At 47.7% G+C, this 10,929-nt stretch overlaps 2 long non-coding RNA genes across 6 annotated transcripts; both read right to left on the minus strand.

The window, feature by feature from the left end:
• Positions 1 to 2,576: 2,576 nt before the first annotated feature.
• On the minus strand, positions 2,577 to 4,387 carry LOC127384574 (uncharacterized). Its single transcript, XR_007889461.1, has 2 exons — positions 3,350 to 4,387; positions 2,577 to 3,269 (listed from the first exon to the last, which is right to left on the minus strand). It is a non-coding gene; the product is annotated as an uncharacterized LOC127384574 (long non-coding RNA).
• A 497-nt stretch (positions 4,388 to 4,884) lies between these two features.
• On the minus strand, positions 4,885 to 10,082 carry LOC127384573 (uncharacterized). 5 transcript variants are annotated; one of them, XR_007889460.1, is made up of 7 exons: positions 8,152 to 10,082; positions 7,999 to 8,051; positions 7,857 to 7,907; positions 7,696 to 7,766; positions 7,466 to 7,512; positions 5,402 to 7,358; positions 4,885 to 5,167 (listed from the first exon to the last, which is right to left on the minus strand). It is a non-coding gene; the product is annotated as an uncharacterized LOC127384573 (long non-coding RNA). The 5 variants fall into 5 exon arrangements; XR_007889457.1 differs by having other exon boundaries at positions 8,132 to 10,082; XR_007889459.1 differs by having other exon boundaries at positions 4,885 to 5,159; positions 7,999 to 10,082.
• Between the last annotated feature and the right edge of the window lie 847 nt (positions 10,083 to 10,929).

The raw sequence follows: 10,929 nt of genomic DNA on the forward strand, positions 1-10,929 counted from the left end.
CCTTCCCTGCTTCCCTCTGCCCAGCACTGCCAGTAGCTGGATAGGAGATATGGCAGTGAACTCCCCACAAGGATCTTAAAATTAAGCTGTCAGCCAAGGGGGGAGTGGGGGACTGCCTCATTGCCTGGCAATGCCACAAATACCACAAATGGCAGGTGACAGGGAGTGCCACTGCTGCCAAGCACATGCAGGGAAGCACTGCCTGCACTCTGCCCTCACCCCCTGTCTGTGTGCTGTGGCCACCCAGGACAGAGACATGCTGGCCCTGCTGTGCTTTCATCCCTTCTGAGCAGCACAAGCTTTCCCCGAGACCCTGTGCCCATCCCGTCACCTGAGAGCTCTGCTGGCCTTTCACCCTAGGTACACATTTCCTCCATTTCCTTCCTTATATCTGCCCCACATACCCAGGTTCTGCTGCTACTTTTCATTCCATTCCTGTCACCAAATACGGGAAAACAACCCATTGACACCAGTGTGATGCAGAGAAGCAGACACCTTCTTATTAGCACACCGAGGATATGGGGGATAACTTGTCCCAGCGTGTCCTGAGCTGCATTACAATCAACAGGCTTTTTTATATATTCAATGTCTATTGTTCAAATTATCTAGCATAAAAATGCATATAGTGCTCACTTTTAATTATTCATTAAGTTTAACCTTTGCATTGATTGGCCCCTTGAGTTACAAAACTTAATACATATTTCTTAACAAAAATCATCGGTCACCTTATTGATTGTAGTACCTGATATTCAAACCAAGCTGAGATAGGGGAAGGGGGTATTCAAGCAGCATAACTGGTTGCTGTGACCTTGGCCACCATGTGATAGCTTCAAGATGTATTATTCTTTCCACAGTAAGTGCTTAAGCATAATATCTTACTCTTTATGTAACACTAGACCTTAGCTACTTGTATGTACCACTAGTCTAGTACATGTGGTTTCTGTGAGTACTGAAGTAAAACATAACCACCCACTCCCTCTCCCAATAGGATTCTGATGTGAACAGTTTCTCCTAAAATCCTTGTCTTGGTCAGGCCCTCTAAATAAACAAAATTTAGTCAATTCAGTAACAAAAGCACTGATTATAAAGCCCCAGTGCATCAGTTAAATTAAAAAAAAATGCTGAAGATGATCACTGTAAGGGTCAAAAATACTTAGATTGCTGAAAGAGCAATTGCTGTCTCTTAAGTTTTCTTCCTGATACTGACTGGCATCATGATTCTGTTTGCATCCGGGAGTCATGTTCTTAAATAGATTGTTAATGAAACTGTCAGTAAGTTTGTGACATCCTTTTCAAGACACCAGGGGAAACACGGTTCCCTTCTGGTTCTTTTACTGCCTCTTAGCAGTGTGAAAACCCTGCAGCAGGACCTTGCTGTGCCCTTTGGGAGCAGCTGCCAAGTTACTGGGCATCTTCAGAAATGAAAGCACTAGAAAGTGAAGAAATCTGTATCACTATTTGGAGTTGCAGTGTATAAAGGGAAACGGGAAAATAATCAGGCAGTTCAGAGCTGGCTGTTTTCCAGATCTGCCCTGCACTGAACAGGGCCTGCTGCTTGTTGCAAACGTGTGTGCATGGAGGAGTTGTAGAGAGGGATAAACATGTTTGTTGTGAAACCACCAGGGTTTCTAAAACCGGCTGGTCAGCCACTACACCCAGAGGCACCTCTGGGTGCTCACAGCCCTCACTGGGAGTTGCCTTTGGATGGAGAAGTCACCTGTCAGAGCTGGTGTAACAGCAGCCCACCTAATCAGTCTAGGTGGTTTAATTTTACCATTGACTTTATATCATTTAAAGAAACTGCATTTGTTTAAAACCAAACCTGGCTCAGGAGCTCCCTGTGCTGTAAATTGCTGGAAGCTGGGAAAGTACTCAGAAGAGGCCTGTGTTCCCACACTTTCTTAACTTCTGTTAAGGCATTAACTTGAGCTCTTGCCAGAGACAGATGGGATGAAGCTTTGAGACAAACCCTCACAGATGCTTTTCTGGTGCTCTGGGTAAGGACGGGTGATTTCTGTGTACTACTGAAGTCTCTAGATTTGCAGCTCTTACCTAAACACTTCAGAAAGGCTTCAGGTCTGCCTGCTTAGGATCATGACACACAACTATCAAAGTATTTCATCCTTGCTGTATGGACAGAAGAACATTTCAAGTGCAAGCTGGAAATCCTGGCTCCCCACCGGTTCCCCCCATCCTCCCCCAGAAGCAACAAGTGGATTTCTGTAGGTCCTGGGTGAAACACTCGGGGACACAGGATCTGCCATCAGCTCGGGTAAAATGAAATACCCCTGAGATGTGATAGGTCCAATCTCCTTGTCCAGTGCCCCCAAGACAGGTCAGGAACATCTATAGGAAAACATTTCTGCAAAACAGGAAAAGAACCTCCCTGGAGGAAGGCAATGGATCTGTATTTGGAGACTTCCTTGTATTATTTGACTTTTTATGGACTTCAGTGAAAACTTTGCCAACTAAAGATCATCAGAGTGAGCCATAGCTGATGTGCATTAAAAAAACCACAAACGAACAAAAAAGGCAATAAACCAAAATAAGACCAACAACAACAACAAAAACCCAGCTTGGTTTCACTTTTTTAGTTTCCACAAGTGAGGAGAAAACACAACTGGCTGTTGGTGACTGGAACCAGAGGGTCCAGCTGTTCACCTCATGCACTGATGACCAGACATGTCCTTTTCTCTCTGTCCCTGAAAAAGGGAACACTGGAAGTGCAGATTTCTGCAGTGTTTAAGCTCCCGGTTTAGGACACTGAAGAACCCAGCAGCCTCAATAGGTTCTCCCTGCGGGCCTTATTGATCTGAGCAAAAGGACTTGAAATACTTGGAGAGCTGTTAGTCCTTCTAAGAAAGAAAAGAACAGTTGAAGATTTCTTGATGTATCCTCTTTGTCATTTAAACCATTCGCCAGGGGCTCCTGCATCTGTAATTCCTGAGAGCATTGTTGGGCTGTCCTCAAAAAAAGAGCCACAGCTCTTGCTGCCCTTATCACCTACTTGTGATTCTATGTTGAGATTTCTCTCCTAGAAGTAAAACAAAGGTATTTTTTAGTAGTGAGACAGCCACACCTTGCCCGAATTCTTTCAGGCCTCTCAGAACAACCCCCCCTGGGGTGCACTCAGGCTGCAAGTCAACTTGTCTGTGTTTTCCTGATAAATCTGGCTGTGCAGTAAACTTCTTGGGTTTTGGGAAAGACCATGTATGGGGCAGTTACGAGTCTGATACTGTCGATAATGCAGGCAGCTTCCAGGAATCCATCTGTTGAGATGATAATGATGGATCAGGAGTTCTGGTTAAAAAAAAAAATAGCCTGGAATTTAGGACTGAATGATACTTACAGAGATACCTGCTGCAGTTTTCCTTCCCAGGACATGCTTTTAACAGGTGACAGACACAATTTAGCTTTGCCTCATCAGATCACTCTGAGGATGTCACTGTGAAGAAGAAAGATCTGCCAAATAATGACCAGCTGTTTCACTGGCACAGTCTTTTCAGACAGTACAGCACCACCTGTCCAGATCAGCCTGCCGGGGAAAAATTAGTCTTTTATCTTTGATCTGGTACATGTGCATACTAGACACAGAAAGTCAAGCAAATCAAATGCCTCCCTCCTTTGTGCCGTTTTTATTCTTGCCTAATTGGCTTAGTTTCAATTCACATCTTCAAGATGTAACTATTTATTTCTGCTATTTCAAGTTTTAGACCTAACTAGGGCACTTTTGTGTACATTGAATGGGCCACTAAGATCTGTCAGGCTATTTCAGCAGGGAGGGCTAGGAATTTTCCAATCAAAGTGAGGGAATATTCAGAAAAGCTGGAGCAGGATCAGCAGCAGCTGCTACAGGGCCCGATACTGGACAGCCCCAAAAGCAGGTGTCCTTAGGGCAAGGTCCAGCAGCTGGACCAGGCTGAGTGAGGCCATCCCTGCTCCCTGACCAAAAGGCACAAAAAGCACTTGAGGGGCAGGAGCCTTTCTGGCTGGGGGAACCTGACTGCGTGGGAAGGAGGGACAGCCTGCAGCCTTCCTCCTCCTCACTGCAGACAGTGAACCGAGCAGGGTGGACACGGGTGTCGAGGTGACCCCCGAGGGCAGGGCTTTCTGGGCAGGGGCTGTTGTCACAGGGGGGCTATGGTACCATCTCCTGTTGCCATCACCCCTCATGGGTACTCGGGCTAGAGGTGGCCCCAGGGATGGAAGATCCCAGGGGCCTGGTGCCTGCTCCACTGTCACAGCTCAGGGCACCCGGGGCCAGCCCCAGGGTGGCAGCAGGTTCCTGCATCCCGTGCCCAGAGGGACGCAGCTCCCTCCAGGTGAGCTGCTCCGCACAGGAGCTGAGCCACCTGCAGGGAGAGGATCCCTGCTGGCAAAACCTCCCGCAGGAGACTAGGCCCAACAACGAGCTGCCTCCTGCCTTTGTGGGTTTATTTTTTCTCCTGAGCTCTCAGAAACCACATTTGCTCTCTCACTAAGCCAGGCCCGGGAAGGCTGCTGGGACAGCAGCAACATGTGGGTTCCTGATCAATCGATGTGAAGCAAAGAGCTGCAGCAGCAGGGAAGCAGGCAGATACATCAACACACTTCCAGACAAGCCCAGCAAGTCTTGCTTTCCAGGTACCTATGTCCTGTTCCTCACAGCACATCCAGCTCCAGAATTCTTCTATTATAAGGGAACTAATTTTTTTTTTTTTCCTGCTCGAAATATTCGTAGGCACCAAATCAAGACAACTCAGACTGTTCCTCAGCTCTTACCAAGGTTCACTGGCAACCAACCCAGCACTTCTGCCACCCACTCTCTGGTCACTGTGCTATTTTTGCCAAACATAGAAAGAATTTTTTAAGCAAAACCTGAAGCAGACATGTAGCAATGAAGAATTCAGAAAAACACATAGAATTTTAATCATTATATGCAACTAACACAGAGCCTAGTAAAGGCAATTTTGGCCTCTCTAATTGACTTCTTTATAACAACTCAAGATATAAAGAAAAAAGGGAAAAAATGAGATCTTATGTGACCTTAAGAAGAGGACACAGGGAAAAGCTAAACAAATTCCAGTTTCAATGAAAATAATTCACTCATTCCAACATTTTACTGACAACTCCACATCCTTTATCAACTGACTCTTCTGGTCTCAAAGCAGATTTATTCACTGCCAAACTGAAAAACAATAAGAGAAGAAATATAGTAATTCTACTTCAGTATAACAATGCAAAGTTGCATAAATAAATGAAAACATTTGACCTCCAAGCACAAGAAGTGTCAGTGAAAATGCCATGAAAGCTGCATTTTAATTTGTCCAATTAATTTCTCTAGGAAGAACCTTTCAAGGTCACTTGCAATTAGAAGAGCTTTGAATTCTTCTGTTGAGGGAGAAAATAAGAAAAGGATTACCTCAGCAGCAGTCTGCAAGTCTGTGTAATGCATCTGAGCTGGGAGAAGCTGCATCTTGAACCATTCCTCCAGAGCCTCATCTGTGGACCTTGTTACCTTTTAACTTACAAAGTGAAAATGCACCTGACAGTACAGCATAAGAAAAGACTCTTCCGTGCCCTTGGCCGTGCTGCTCGTTGCTCTGCACCTGAAACAACACAAACACACCCTGTAAAGCAAGTCACCTGCACAGCCACAGGTAGCTTGGTGAGGCCAGAGGTCTCTCTGCCTTTTGCATATACCTTCTCACTACAGCTAGAAGAAGAAAACCCAGCTAGGGAGCCCCATCTGTGCAAGCTAAGGCACCTTCCAGATCTGACCCGCTCCCCTTCCACACTAACTGCTGCTCCCAACCAGTCACGAGGTTCAGACTGGACCCCCTTGCTTTCTAAACTCCTTCTCAGAGGAGTCTAGGTGCGGCTGGATCCAATCCTAGCCCCGGACCGTAAAGAAAAGCGAACACAACTGTGGCAGCTGCCTACAACTGTTTGCCCAGAGATGGACCGTATGGTCTCTGCCAACAGAACTGGTCCAGACCAACTTACTTCCACACCCCCATAAAGCTACGCTACCCTGTCATCAGTACTGCTGCATCCCTGGGCAGGGCAGCTCCAACCCTCACACACAGACCAGGACTACACACGGACACCCCGAGTGTTATACCTCGTTATACCAAAAGTGGGGTCATTCACCTGGTGTGCAAGATGCCAAATACATACAGAGCCAAGGTATTTTCATTTATTTCATTCGTTTAGGCAAACACAGGGCGAGAGCTGGTTAGACACAAAGCTGCCCTCTGAAGTAGCGAGGCTATGTACATTTATGCACTTGTGATTAGTTTCCTCCACCTAATACATGTTCACAGTTACTCTACTCTGATTGGTTAGTGAATTTCTCACTCTGATTTCAAGGTACAGCACACACAGTGGGTAGGTCTTCAGTTGGAGGTGGGCAGCCTAAATGCTGAAGGTCTGGTTTCCATATTGTTGATTTTGTCACGAGCAGACGTCGCTCAGCTACAGCAACTTCGGCAATTCTGCCACATTTTAAGAAAAGCACGTGCTTCCCCATCTTCTTGTTTCAACAAGATCAGGATCTTTTTTCACAAGACCTTTGTAACTTTCTATAAGTCTCTTGTCCTTGCTCAGTAAAAGATTCCCATAGGGAAGATGATGCTGGCAGAGAAGCCCTACGGTGCCACGATGGCACGGATGCTCTAAAGCAGACCTGCCAAGGAGAGGAGATTGCAGCCACACACAAGAGAAAGCTGCCATCAAAGCCAGAATAAGGGATGTGTGAGAAGCCATGCTTGAAGACCCAAGACCAGTGAGGACATGGGGATGAAACCCCAGAAAATGACTCTGTGGAAACAGCAGACTCAAGAGCAGAGCTGCAGGCAGCACCTGGCTGGCCACCGCAAGAGATGAACGCTCAGAAACAGCCAGGATGTGACACACGCTAAAGAGATCCACGCATCAAGCTGTAATTGTGAGATGAGAAGGGCTCAACAGGCTCTGTGCCAGTGAAGTGATGCATTCTGGACTCTTGGGAGGGCTACTGAGGTGCCTGCTGGTCACTGAGCTATGGAGGCACCAAGACCCAAGGAACATACAGTCTAAGACACAGAAAACAGACGACACGAAGTACACGCCAGACACAGGTTGGAGCTGCCCTGCCCTGTACACACTGACATTGTGCTGAAGAGTAACCCGCTCCCTTTGCCTGCCCCAAGGGGACTGTGCCCTGCCAGTCCTCTCCCCTACACCAACTTTGAAAACCTCCCCTCCAATCCCCAACCTTGTCCCCTCCTCCCAGACCCTCCACTTAGCTTTCAGATGGCCAGGGCTCTGCAGCCTTCCTCCTCGACAAGCCATCCTCGCCGGGATGTTCCTGCCATCGCCAGGCTCCTCATAGTGATCTGGAAAAACAACGACAAACTCACAATTAGTACTGATAAGCATCACATCAGCCACTGCCAACCTCTTCAATATCCCCTGCTCAGAACCCCCATGGTGTTCTCCTCACCTGCTGGTTCCAGAATCAGATGCTGAGGCCATCCTTGCTTGTGGCATCTAAGATACCAAAAGACCCAAATCACTGCTGTGCTTGTGACAAGTACCACGACCCTCCTTGCTACCACCCTGGCTCACCCCAAACACCCACCCAACCCCAACGGCAGCCTGCACAGCACCTACACACCCAAGAGGTAGATGCTTCACTGAGTTCCCACAGGTAACTTTCTCCTAGACACCAACCTGGCTGACGCCTGTGTCATCTCCACAGATGGCCCGTTGGCATGCTGCTCCACTGCTCCAAGGCTGCAAAACTGAAGCAAACAGCACATGCTGAGACACTGCCCGAGCCCACAGCCTGCCCACAGCTATTCCCATCTACCACTCTCACCTTTGTGGCTCACCTGTCCGGCCTCTGATGGTCACAGGTTGCCACGTCCAGCCCTGTGTGCCGCCTGGAAAACACAAACAAGGGATGCTCATCACACACTGACAACACAACACCTGGAAAACAACTGCCAGTTCAGCCTGCTAATTGTCACTGACCTTGCTCGAGTCACCTCCAGTGCAGATCTCCCGCTTCCCTCGGTGCTTTGCACCTACAAAACAAACCCAAACCATGAGCCAGTTGATAGAGGCACCACTCACACCTCCCCTCACAACCCAGGGGACAACTCACCCAGACTCTTCAATACGCACCGACCCAGCTCCTCACCACGCTCTGCTCCTCTCCTCCATCACCCTCTGCTGCGTGGCTCCTCTCCCTGCATCTGAAAAAGCAGTAACAAGCAATCAGCTGGATGCAATTCCAGAGATTCCCATTTAGGAACATCTTCTAGATCCTAACTACCTACAAGGGAGCTAAAAAACAAGTTAACATTACACCCCACACATTCAGGCCTTAACAACCTGGACACCCAACCTGCTTGGCTATGGCTCCAGCAGCCTCTCCCAGGTGGCTCCAGCCACCCCCTCTCAAAAACACTATGAAAATGGCCACCTTCCCCTGCTGAGGGCTGCTACTTCACTTCAAATGCTCCATCTGCACCCCAACAGGCACAGGCAGCACAGCAACACGAACCACAGGCTCTCCTTGCTATTCTTCTCCCAATCCCACAGTTGCTACAGCCTCCAGAGAGAGCAGCTCCAACCCAACAGCACAGAGACACAACACACAAACACAAAGGATGTGACACAAGCATGAGAGAAAACTCCCAGAAACCAAAAAACTCCTCCTCCAATGCAGATGCCACCAGGTGGCAAGACATACAGGACTGCAAACATGAGATGAGTCCAGAACATCCCTCTTGTTGAGTTGTAAGGCTCAGACCAGATCTCCTTGCTTTCTAAACTTCTTCTCAGGGAGGAGCCTGGGTGCAGCTGGATTCAGTCTTCACCTCTGACCATAAAGAAAAACTCACACCCTCAGTTCTGCCACAAAATCAGTTTATTGCAGCTTGAGCTGGGTGCCTCTGGAGAGTGACTCCACCTGGAGTGTACCTGTGCCTTTTAAAGGCTCACGGTCTGACCACACACTGGTACATGTGACTGTTCATCCAATTACCTCCCACAATAATGACATCATCCAATTCTGATGGGTTCTGTCCTCCTCTGAGGGTCCCGGTTCACCATCAGTCAACTTATTGCCTGGACAATTTCTCTTTGCTCTCTTCCACTTGTTTCTCAGCTGGAAAATCTCTCCACATTCTGATTTTGTTTGCTCTCTCCAAGTTAAGTTTCAGTCAATGCATCTTCCCATTGTAGAAGATAATTTTGACTCATCTTGTTGTCTGCATCTTGTTTCAACACTATTAGAGGTGGTAGAGTGAAAGCCTGTATAAGGTCCATCACAGGTGTTCAGCTAAGGATGAATTAGAATTGCAGCCTAAGGCCTTATCACTTCAGCTACTTGCACTAAATCAAGTCACAAGTCAAGTCAAAAGTCAAGTCACTTCAGTCAAGCAGTTGTCAGTTTGCCAAGTCTTTAACAGGTATACAATTCATCTCAATATTCCTGTAGTCAATCTATTTCTGATTTCAGCAGTAAGGCAGCCACAAGGCAGCCCCAGAGAAAGAATCAAACATCACAATCTGTGACAAGAAGCGACAGTCAGAACTGAAATAGACAGATGCACAAGAAGCTTTGCTAAGACCCAAGAACAAAAGGACACATGGAAAAATGCCCAGAAAAAGGGCTCCCTGTGAAACAGAAGGTTCCAGAGCAGTACTGACAACACTGACCATGACACCGGCCCAAAGAGGACTGAGCAGAAACGTCAAAGTCACGAGGCCGAGCTGTGCTTTTGAGTTAACACAAGAACAGAAGCGCCGATCGGCGCCATGATGATCAGCACGGATATCCAAGACCTAAGGATGGGCTTCAAGGTGAGTGCTGTGCTCCTGGAGCTCACAGAGGAGATTGAGACCCAAGGAGGGTCTGAGACACAAAAGATGATCCACCACACAAACTACACCATGACACACGCAGGCTGGAGCTGCCCTGCCTGGCACACACTAGCATCATGCTGAAGAGTAACCCACTGCCTTTACCTGCCCAAAGGGAACAGTTCCCAGTCAGTCCTCTCTTAACTCTTAACTTTAAAACCCCTCCCTGTAATTCCCAACCTTGTCCATCTACCCCGAGCCCTCCCCAGCACACCCATCCCTCAACTTAGCTTTCAGAAGGCCAGAAGTCTCACTCCATCTTTGTTTAAAGAGAGCTCCACATTTGGTCAACTGCATTGGTCCTGCAATCACTAGGTTCCTCTTCATTACTGCAAAAACAAAGACACCACAAATTATTAAACCTTCTCACCCCAAACATTCTGTAAGAAGTTATCAACACAAGAAAAAAAACTGCATGCAAGATACACTCTTCTGACTACACACACTGCTTACCTGGAGACTCGCATAGAACACAGATGCCTCTTGAAGCCAGCAAGCTTCAGTCTTCAAGCATACTCACACAAACAGCTCCAACAGCTCTAGAACTGCCACCGCAGCCACAAGCCATGGCTCATATAACCAGGGTCCACCACCTTTCCCACAATCCCCTGGGAAAGGGGCAGGAATTAACACCAGCTGGATTTAAGGGGCTGGGAGAGCAGCAGCTGGTTCACCTGTCTGTGGGATCACGCTCCAGAGCAGGGATAGAGAAGACAGTAGCAATGACATGCTCCCAGGGAATCTCCTGTGGACCGGGTAGGGTCAGGTATCTGTTCCACGAGGATGAAGTGCATTGAAGAGCTCAGCTGCTACTTTTCAGGCTACATTTGGGGTTTTTCCGAGGCAACGGGACAAGCTGTGAGGAAGGTTCTGGAGTTGGTGAAAGGGTGGGGCAGTCTGGAGTATTTTAGTGTTGGGGCTACATATAAGACTGATTAGACTTTGTACAGGATTTATGGATGGTTTCATAAGTTTTACAGGCAGTGCTGGTGGGTGAGCAGCATGCAAGGTGGAAGGAGGGGGTCCCATCCC

Source organism: Apus apus, chromosome 4, assembly GCF_020740795.1.
Source record: "Apus apus isolate bApuApu2 chromosome 4, bApuApu2.pri.cur, whole genome shotgun sequence".
NCBI classification, from domain to species: Eukaryota; Metazoa; Chordata; class Aves; order Apodiformes; family Apodidae; genus Apus; species Apus apus.